The sequence below is a fragment of the Helobdella robusta genome (genome assembly GCF_000326865.2).
Source record: "Helobdella robusta unplaced genomic scaffold HELROscaffold_2, whole genome shotgun sequence".
In the NCBI taxonomy this organism is placed as follows: Eukaryota; Metazoa; Annelida; class Clitellata; order Rhynchobdellida; family Glossiphoniidae; genus Helobdella; species Helobdella robusta.
Genome location: NW_008704083.1, coordinates 6,151,341 through 6,163,713, shown reverse-complemented (window position 1 = coordinate 6,163,713; position 12,373 = coordinate 6,151,341).

Below are 12,373 nucleotides of genomic sequence, written 5' to 3'. Positions count from 1 at the left end.
CATTCTCATTGCACCTACGAAATTTCCTACCAAGATCTCCTCGCTAATATTTTCTGGTCCGGTCGATAACATGGTGTCCTTATTTACCAGAGATGTTCTCAAGACACCAGCCAACAGATCAAAACAGTTGACACATTACATTAAAGAGCATTTTCACGTCTCATGGCATTACAATACCACATCACGGCATATCTCATTTCATCACATTACGTCACTGTACATCATTACATTACATCACATTACATAACATCACATATGACACGCACGGCACAACACACAGCAACTCACTTCAACACTTCAAGCAAACATGTTTGCTTATGTTTCATATATGCCCTCCATTTATATGGAAATAATAAAAAATATTTATATCGTGAACATAGCCAGAGAATTTGATTGTGTTTATATCTTATACAAACATATGCCCATGAATGTTAATTTCTATAAATCCAACTGCATACATGCGAGTATAACATACCAGTGCAAATAAATTTCTCAAAACAAATATAACAATACACGCTCAACTGCATAAATTTTCATTCATTCATTCAAACACACAAACCCGCATACACACACACAAACACACACAAACACAAGCCAACACGCATAAATACGCACACACAAACACAGTTCTAAGTTTAAACCGCCACCTCAAAACAGCAGAGAACATAGGCAGTTTTTACAGTTCAACTTGACACCATCTCTAACGCCAGAGTAAAGGCGGTCGGCAGGTATGAACCATGGGAAACGAAGGAGACGTCAGTTACTGGATTTTACTGCAAAATTGTGAGGAACTATACAATTCTTAAACCAAAATTTTTATTTTAACTGTTTGAAAATAACTAATAGTATCTTTTTCAAAAACATGAACATTAACAATTTTTTTGGCAGGGTTAGTGAATAAACAAAACTATTGTCAATTGATGCGAATTACGTAAACTTTTTCATTATTTCAAATCTGTTAAATTCTTAACTTTTACAAAAAATTCAAATGTCCCTCAGCATGTAATGTCGACAAATTCACAAACACGCAAACAAACACACACACACACATACACACACAAACACAGACACACATAAACACAGAAACACATACACATACTCACACAAACACACACTCAGAGACAGACATATGATGAAACATATCTTCAGCATGTTTGTTTGTACAATGCAAAACACTTTCTCTGCCTGCATTATGCGCCACTGGAATCTTTATAAGCGCCATTTGATAAGCCTAGCACATATTATAATTCTTCACTCTTCACTATCGCATTATTTAATAGGACATAAATATAAAGATATGAAACGGGCATTTGCTACTAATAATAAAGTGTAATGTCGAATTGGACAATTTTTATAGTTTAATATGCTTTAAAAATGATGCTTCATTTAAGAAATTATTTTCGCGGACTTTCCCAGAAACGATGTTTTAGTGTCAGTACTCACATTTTATCATTGTAGCTCATTATTGCTATGCATACATTTCTTCCTTTCTAATGTATGGGAGCTCGTTTATTTCTCTTTATGTCATTTTTTTTCTGACAGATGTTGAATTATATTTACTCACTGGTCACAGGAACTCCAACATTATTCAAAAAACTTTCAAACTCACAAAAACTGTGCGGACAGAAAAGAATTTTTTTTTAATACGTTAAAAATTACCAGCTAACATCAGATTATCAGAGACTAACATGAGATGCAAACTACAAAGGATTTTGCATTGTTTAGCAAAACACTAAATGAAATGTACCTGCGTAAGGAAACTGAGAAATTCGTAATAAGAACAAATAAATAAAATAATTTGAAGATTACGTCCGAGTTTCACACAAATATCAACATCGAAAATATTTGCAAAAATAATTTATTTTGTACAGTCGGCAAAATTTTTAGAAGCAATCATTCATTCATAATAATTCAAATCATAAATTTTATTTGTTTCCAAGAACTTTTAAAGCCAAGCATAAAATAGTTACGTGCGTGCATTCTTCAATGTTCACGCTCTCAATTATATATTTTTATGTTTCCATCTGAATGTTTATGTCCTATTAAGTGTAAGATCATGTCTTCTGATTTAATACCATTGGTAAAATCATTGTTCATATTTTGCTTCTAAATAATTTCAAACTAGTCTACAAATATTTAGTTCACTATTGTATAAAACATAAATATAAAAGCTGACTGGATGCTTTCAACACATCAAACATTGATGAAAATCTTCTTCGAAAAATCGTGAGATTTGCAAGTAAACAGTAAAACCTTGTAGCCTACTTAACAGATCGGAGGTTAACTTTTACAAGAAAAAAATTTATCGATCGCTACTATCTGTGCGCAAACAGAGCGAGGATGGAGTGAGGTTTGCACATCGCAAGCAGGGGAGCTGCCTTGGCGAGCGACACATGGAATCACGTACTGGCGATAACTTGGAAGAAAGATGCAAGTCAGACAAGTGTAAGATGCCGTCCATTAAACATCGATGTTCACAAGAAATCTTACATTCAATTACCTCTCTTACAGGCACTTTTTGCTCACTGCTATTTTAATATTCTTCCCGCCCTACTTGTGCTCTCTATGTTCTGCACATATTTATGACGAATAGTATACGTCGAATACTATACATCAAAATATGCTCATGCATTCTATATTGTCTCACTCACTCACTCTCTCACTCACTCACTAACTCACTCACTCACTCACTCACTCATTTATGAACATCTTGATTTATAATTTTATTTTCAATGTTAAAAAACTAATCAACGACTTTGAAAAAACATTTGAAACGGTTTGGCGCTAATTGACTTTTTTCAATTAAGAAATGAAAGCTAATTAAGTGTTTGACGAGTGTCATCAATGCTGCTTAGCTAACATGTGATCTAATATAATTATAAATCTATTTAAACATTGAATATTGAAATGGCAATTCAGATGAGCGCTAGGTAATGTAAAAGAGATTTACTGGATAAAACCTCATTCGAGTATGCACATATGTGACAGTTTGATTCTGAATTGTTAATTAGTTTGCGAGCGTGTATGCGCATTGAATAATTGCGGGCAAGTAAGAGTTTGCATGTTAACAATGAAAGATCAAACGGGAAGCTCTTCCACGCAGACACGTACAAACGATTTCTGCCACACTAACTATAAACAACACTGAACAAACGCTTGTGTTGTGCACGGTTTAAAAGTATACAAGTCTCATGCCATCAGCAGACATTTTGCTTTCTGCATACAAAATTTGATTTCATTCTATTCAAACATTTTGTTTTTTGTTTCCATCTTTATGCTTTGCATATACATGAGTTCAGTCAAATCTTCCTTATCCCACTTAACAATGTTATATTTTTGCTTATGAACGATCTTTTGATCGTTCATAAGCAAAATTCTAAATTTTTGTTTTGCGTTTTGCAACGTAAACGTTTCTTGTAGTTATGTTATTAAAAATTTGGTTTTTACGATAAAACAACTTTTTTTAAATTTATTGAAACAAAATTAGCTCATAAAAGTTACTAAGTAACCGGATATTCACACTTGCAAGCAAGTATCTGGTGCAGTGATTATATGCTGAAAAATCAAGTCGACAGAAACATCCAAAATATATTGCTCAATTTAAAAAAAACTAACACACATACTTATAACCGTGCAGTCAAACATACAAAACAGTGAAAACACAATCAAACATACACAGACACATACAAACAAGCAAGCAGGCCCACAGCACACTCAATCATGCATATAAACATAAATACAAACCTTAAATATAAATTTTTGTACGAACAACTGGGAGCCAATCATTCTTGCTAATCGTTCAACTAAAATACATGCATACATACAAGCATACACATATACATACTTACATATAGAAATACATGCAAACATACACTCAGCCAGTCGACCAGTCAGTCCGACTGAGCCGACCAATGACGTAAACAAAAATTGCAGATGAAACAGTTTGCCTGAACGTCTCTCTACGTTCGCTTGCTGCACATTTTTGCAACTGTGCGTACGTGTGTGTTTGTTTGCAAGTGTGTATTTGTACGTTTGTTTGTGTTTGTATATATGTGTATGCTCACGTGTAAGTGTGCGAGTACCTGTTAGTTCCTGAGTTAGTTGCTGTGCATCTTTTTATGCTTTGGGGTTTGTGCTCTTGTGATTTTGTTTTTGCCTTTGAAAGCGGCATTAGTAACCTGAAAAGTTTTTTTAGCATTTTTTATTATTTATTAATCTTTTAAGCTTAAGTCAGTACTAAACGTGGTGCGTTTCCTTGAAATAAAAAATGACAATTTGCATATAAAAATATTTAAGGACACATCCCGATGTTTCGACATTTTTATTTTTTCGAGAAGAACATCACGTCTTCGTTTTTTCATTCGTTGAAAAACAGAAGACCCAGCGAAATCTCTTTTAATTGTCCTGCACGTTCTGGCACAACAATGCCCACACTTCTTCATGCCGTTCAAACTTCTTCTGTTAAACGTCTACTTTCAAAACAAGTTCATGTGTTCTTACCAAAGCATCAAAAATATAGACATATGATTTTTTTTATATGGGGGCATTTTATTTTTTCGATTGCTTTTATTTCCAAGTGACTTATTAAAATTGTTAAAATGATGAATCATAAAGAGCACATTCAATCCATATTTTGCTTCAAAGTTTCCATACAACATAAACAGGCAAGGCAGCAGGTAGATAATTGGATTCCGTTCCAATGATGTTCAGCGTGCTGTTATAATTATTTGATTTTGTGCGTGACATCAGATAGTGTTCAAATTATATTTTGCATGTATTTTATTCTAATTTTATATGATTGGTTTGTATAAATTTTTTTCCGACTCAGACTTCAATCCTTTTAACAAATCACGTAGTTATTGAAATCTATAAAAACAGAAAACTTCAGTTGGATTTAATGAATGTTGGAACAATATGCAAAAAAGATTCTGTTTGCTTGACGCAAACATTCAGATTTTAAGTTTGGAAACAGAAAAACGTTTATTAATACAAAAAATAAAATGTAATCTATAATGAGCAATATTTATGTCAAGTTGTTACAAAAATTTGAATTATAAATAAAAAATTTATTTGGTTATGTTTGTTGAGATAAAATACAAATATGTTTTGTGAATTGAGGTGAGTTATTTAATCTGATATTTTAAAACTAACACAAATGCAAAAAGTGTGCTAAGCAAGTAGAAGTGGAAGATGATTAATGGGGAAGGTACTGACAAGCATCCTTTAATTGATCACATTCAATGAATTTTGCTTCGTGACGAACAAATATTTGATTTATTAAAATCATTCGTCATTTTTTTATATTTTCAATCATAAAAATTAGTTCAAAAACACAGTTTGATGTTTTAGAAAATCTTTTCGAATTATTTGATTTGGTTCGTTTTATAAACGTGCAACCTGGCGTGTAATATAAGCATGAACCAACCATAAATCAGTACTTTTACATTAAAAAAGTATCAATGTTACAGAAACATGTTGTATTTGCGATCATACATTGGAAGCCTGAATAAAAGTTATGTAAAAACGCATACAAACAGCATTTGCAATTAAAAAACAAATACGTACGCATTAAATCAGAGGCAAGCGATCATACAAACGCTCGTGTATGTTAAACCTTTACGTTTGGTCTCGCTGAATGTGCGATTGATCGACGCGTTTCTAAAAAAAATCTTAACATAAAAACGGACGTGCAGTACCTATGTTAATAATTACTTTGGAGTTACAGAGAAGAAATATCTAGTGACATCTGGTTTCACTTGATGGCTAAGCAAACCAAGTCTCAATCCATTTCAACCTGCACAAACTTCCTGCCAATTTAGTTTTCTTATTGTTTCTCGCCTTTGACTGGCTCCTCTTGTTCCCGCTAGCTCAATTGTTGTTGTCGTTGTTGATGTTACTGTTGTTATTGTTTGTTGTTGTCGTCGTTGTTGTTGTTGTTAGTTGTTGTTTGTTGTTGAACAACTCAACCGTTATTGTTGCTGATTATTTTAGTTGTTGTTGAATGTTCGTTGGTGCAGAAAAATCTGTTAACGTTGTTGCTTGGACTTTTGATGTTGTCGCTAATATTAACTTTGTTTATGTTGTTGATGTTCCTATCACAATCACTATATTTTGATGAAGTGTGATAAGGTGATTGTCTTGAAGTTGTTTTGTTAAAATATAAACTTAACATAAACTTTGTTTATGTTGTTGATGTTCCTATCACAATCACTATATTTTGATGAAGTGTGATAAGGTGATTGTCTTGAAGTTGTTTTGTTAAAATATAAATTTTCAATTTTTTTATATCTTCATTGAATTTTTTAAAAAGATGTTATTCATTTTGTCATATTTTATGAAAAAAATATCAGTTTTTAAAGATAATGATTATTTGATCATAATGTTTTAAATGATATTTAAATGCCGATAACTGTTTTTTTTAATGGAGTGGATGTTTATTCGCCGGTCATGAATTTAAAAAAACATTTATTCTATATTCAGTCAACAATATAAGTTTCAATTTTCAAAACTTTATTACAATTTTTACTTCTTCAAAAGTTTACAGTACAAAGTGATTTCTATCAATAGAATCATATCATAATCATCATTGTCTTTGCAATAACCCCACTACAACAATCTTCATCGTCTACATTATCTTCCTCATTACCAGTACCACCACCATCATCTTCATCATCACCGTCATAACCATCATCACCATCATCACCATCATTGCAGGAGTTTTAATGGACGTGTAATTGCATTCAATGCTTCATGACTGGATGGCTTTATTTCAAGTTTTGTTCTAATGGAAACTTATGCAGATATATTTTATGCTATGCACGTGCACACACAGATACACACACGCACACATACATACGCGCACACATGTACAAGCATTCATTCAAGTGCACACGCACACGTTTACACACGCGTTCACAGACGCACTTTCGTGTACGAGCAATGAGCATTCGCGGGTAGATTGTTTTAGTCAATACTACTTGGTGTGGTTGATCATTTTGTGCTGGCCTCTTTGCCATATCTTTCACTCGAATGATGCCGCAAATAAACTTCCTATGTTTCATTGATGTGATGATATATTTTAAAGTGTTTTAACAGATGCTTTAATAACAAATCCTATAGCAACAAACGATATTATAAAAATGTTACTGGACAGCGTTGAAATTATTTAACAAATAAGGAGAATGAATCATGCTGCAGTTTCCTGAATATTTGTTCTGCACAATTCTAAGCATTCTTCCTTGGCATCAGTCTGCTGCATGCCTCTGGTGAATGCGCATTAAAAAGCAATAATTTAACCTCCAAAAAACTACCCTTTGTTGCGTTTCAATATATTTTACATGTTTTTTTTACCGTTTTCAATGTTTCATTTTCTTCTTCGTGTGATATTATTAATTAGAACAACATTTTAGTGTAACATTTTAATTCTTATACATGTACAGTAGCTGAAGCATTCTATAAATAAAACTAACCAATTATTATAATTAACGTTATTCAATTATATGGGTGAGACAATGTCTATTTGTTCTTCTGTTTGTTTGTTTGGTTGTATGTTTGCTTGTTTAATTGTTTGCTTAATCAAGATCTTACATGTAAAAGAATGAACAAATAGATCTGTATGCATGCTGATTGAAAAGCTGTTCTGTTTTGTATGATCATGTCTCAAGTTTGTGTGGGCTTAAACAATTTGTACTTAATTCTCAGCTAGCTGGTTCGTATATGTTGCAATGTTTTCTTTCGGGATTCATTATCAAGTTATTTGCACTCCTAATTAGGCAAGCCGTGTTAACATTTTCTTGAAAGATTTGTTTCGCATGCAAACATCAACAACCTGACGTCATACGGATCGTTCATTGCAACGCGTGTGTGTTTGTTCTGTTGAATGCATGTGAGTAAATTTTATTTTATCGAATTTACATAACTGATACATAAAATTGATTAATTAATATTTATCTTGATTAATGAAAAAATTAATAATTTATAAATGTTCAAGACGATCTTGTGTATATATTCTACAACAGGATCCTGTAAATTCTAGCAAACAAAAATTGTTTATGATGACATGCGAAAAATATTTGCTGGTTGGGATAGAAATTACATTTGGAGAGCTAGAAATCTCTTAGAAACTTTTTATGCCTGCATCTGACATGCTGAATTTTAATGAAAATTAACAATAAAATGTTAATATAACTAACGAAAATTATTTTGGAATATATTGTACTTATAAACAAGTGGTTTTTGCTTTGTTACACCAACGTGATCAATACAAATAAGTAGAAAAATATGAATACCAAAACATTTAAATGGTATTTATATAAGCCAGGCAGGCTGTAGTTTATGTGCATGATGTTCAAAAGATGGTTAAAACTGCTGCCTTCTCTCCTTGTTGAAGCCATCGTAAATTTAAAAAAAATTACATTAAGACATTTTTGGTAAGCGGCTTTTAAATACTAAAAAGTAATCAATATTAGAAAAATTAAAATTTTAATTTAATTAAAAAATGTTTTAGGATGAAAAGTTCAGCTTGCTCGTTAAAATGAAAAGGAATGGGCAAACACAAATGCCTAGAATTGTAATGTATTGCAGTAGTTTATAACACTAAGAAATCTAGAAAGCTACGTGTGTTTGCAGAAAATAGAAAAAAAAGTTTTTTATTATAATATATTCGCAGTAGTTTAAATTTAGTTTAGCGGTTGATTAGGTTTAGATGAAATTTGAATTAAAAATAAAATAATTTTCTAATATATTTAATCAATGCTATTTGATGTAATTTGGTTTTACGTTTAACTTGCATGAAATTAATTGAATTAACTTGAGTTTCATTTGAAAAATTTTGACTTCAAAATAGAATGGTAGAAAAATAATTGTAAAATGAAGCAAATGTGACAAGACAATGGAGAATTAAGAATACATCTGTTACGAGCACGTACTCCTCCTCCATCCGCTTTTACATCCTTTCTTAATGAACTTCTTTTTATAACAATCAACTGACCAACTAATCAACTGACCAACCATTTAACTGAACAACCAATCAAATGACTAACCAATCAACTGATCAACCAATCAAGAGACCGACCAGTCAACTGTCCAACAAATCAACTGACCAACTAATCAAATGACCAACTAATCAACTGACAAACCAATCAACCAATCAAGCAATCAAATGATTGACCAACCAATTAAATAGCTGACCAATCAACTGACCAATCAATCAATCAACTGACGAACCAATTACTGATTGATCGCCCAACTGACCAACCAATCAGCTTATTGAGAAATAAAATATATAACATTTTGTAATCTGCTATATTTGAAATCATTACTCCGAACTTGATAGAAGTTTCTCAATTTGTAATTTATCTTACTTAATTAAAATAAAAACAACAACAATAATTATTATTATCATTATTATAACAACATCAACAGTGATAACAGTAATAATAATACCAATTTTTATGACCACTTAATTTGAAAACAAATAATACTATTTTTACTAACGATGTTTGTGTGCGATTTCTATTTTACTACAAAATAATTATCGTTATTTTTTTAATGCCAACGATTATTTTCATTATATTATTTTCATTTTCACCTCCATCGACTTGACTAACAAACATCAACGAAATCTGGAGCAGACTTAAATTTTGCAAGAATCAACTATCCAAACAATATTTTCCGAAACTAAGCATTCACATGATGTAAAAATTAGCCTGGCGAGGAGACGATTAATTGAATATAAACTGCAATTCATAAGGCACGTGAAACGGTGGCAATAAAAGAAAGTTGCCATTATGCTTGCCCACCTCTCCCTAATGAGTTCTGCTACAGAGCTTGTGTTGTTGATTTGCAAATTTTATGCTCTGGTCGTAAAAAAAAGCAACAAAGAAACATTGCATGTTGTAAAGAACATTACGCAAAAATGCAGCAAGGAATTAGTTACCTAACATTCTTGCGGCATATAACTTCACATCAGCCCTTAATAACATGCAACAAGTAAACATTTCGTAGTGACGCAACGAGGCATCTTGTAGTGACGCAACAACAACACGGTTGATATTTTTAATGCGCAGTACAAACGAACGAAACATTTCAAAGGAACTCCTAGAAACATCTTGTGACATTTCGAGGTGTATTGAAAAATAGTCTTGACATTCTTCAAGCAGATAAATTAAATGCTTCTCCAGTTTATGTGCGTCTGTGTGACAAGTGCACCAACCCACACGTGTTAATGTAATTGTGTATGTATAACAACAATGATGAACTTTAGCAATATTTTTTCATCCAACACGAATATACTTTATTTCTGGCGTGTTAAATTTTTCATTGAAAACCCGAAATCGGCGATTAAAAACCTTACTTTTGTTATTATCTCATCTTAAATACTCTTCTTGGTTGCCCAATCAACATGCGGAAAGATGCAATTTTGATAGAGTTTGCAAGAACAAACAATTGCATAAACAATGAGGAAAGATGTCAGGATGGTAACAATAATTTGGAGACATGCGCGGCAAAGATAAGAAATCTGCTCTAATGCAGGCAGGCGCTATGATGAGTTTCCAGGTTTTCTACGCATGTTTTATGTCAATTTGTATCTTTACAACGCTCTTTGATGTTTTTCTTCAATTCAGATGTAGGGAGTCTGTCTGCCTCCTACGTTCTTCTGTCAGTGGCCTTCTGTTGTTAGTTATCCTCCATCCATTTGGTTTTTTACTACCAGACTAAAAATAAGCTGAGATTTTCAAAGTAAATTATATTTATTTCATTCTTAATAGTCATTCATGCTAATATTTATCTATATTTATATTTATTTTTGTTAACATCAACATAGTTAAAACATTATTTAAAAAAAAAATTTTTAATTACTACAAAATATTTTTAAGAGGTTCCAATTAATGTCGTGTGTGAAAGTGGTGGTGTTATTTTAAAAAATAATGTAGATGATAAAATATTTAAATTGTTCAGAAGTTTCTACAACAAACTTTTTAGTTCTGTCTACTCAAGAAAGACTTTGTTGAAATATAAAAACATCGGTGTTGGAATTGTAACAGACAGAACAAACACTTGCTGGCTGGCTGAGGCGCTATCTTCGACTTTCAAAAAAATGTTTGGTTGTTTTTCTGTCCAAATTAATTTTCGCGTGTTTCGTACTGTTTCATTAATTTTTGATTTTCATCTAACTTTTTTAAATTTTACTAAATCTGGTAGTTTTATATAACATAATAATATTCAAAAAGTTAAAAATTTGAAAAAATTTGCAGAAATTCTACCAAAGTAATAAAAAAATTATTAATAAACATTAAAAAAATTCCTAGTTAACGAGACCCCGTCACGACTCAATCATTTGTAACCAGTTGAGCGTAGGAACAATGAATGGTCCCATTAAATAGCCATGCACAATCCTTTCTTTATGCACACATCACTTCATCCTACTCCTCTTTAACTGCATCCAGGATGATGACATTGGAACAATTCATTCCCATAACTGTGCAGTCAGGCATGCATGCGCGTACGCATTTGCTTGCCTATGTCCTGCGCAGTCGTTAACTGTTTATGCCCTTTTTTTGTTCACTATTTTTTCAGAACTAATGAGTATAGAGTGTTTCGTCATTTCAGTACAAAACATTTCACATGAACGAAATAGTTGCAAAAAAATTAAAGCTGATAATTGAAATCATATCCAATATTTTTAGCCATAAAAAAGTTGTATAAAAATTATTTTTATTCCAAAAATCAGACAAAACCAAAACGTAATCACATAAAAAAAAACTATTAAACACACAAACGAAAAAAGAAAAATAACCCTAACATGCATGCAGGAACCTGGCAAAAGACCTTATTTTAATTTTTATTTCTATCTTTCTGCATTTGGGTTGATGCAGTAGTTTTATGTGTTGATTGGCGTGATAATACTTTCAAATCTCCACCATCTTACTCACAATATTAGTAACAAAATTTCATTGACACATGATTCTGGTGCATCCTCGAAATTGACACCATTTTCGGTTATAAACTCGAAAAAAGTTATTTCAAATTATCTTACTCGATAATGAAATAACGCTTAGAAATTTGCCACATCAAAGGTACGTTTCATCGCGCACAACTCAACTAATGCACCCTGCAAGATAGCACATCAAAGTACCGTCACAACGTAGAAACCAATGTGAACCAACCTATACGTACACATGCCTACTTACATATAAACATCCATGTGTACATTTCTAAAAACACTACTATATATATATATATATATATATATATATATATATATATATATATATATATATATATATATATATTGAATTTTAATAAACTAAACGTTCACCAAAAAACTTTAGTGAGAAAAATCGAAAAAACGAACTACAAACATATAACACCA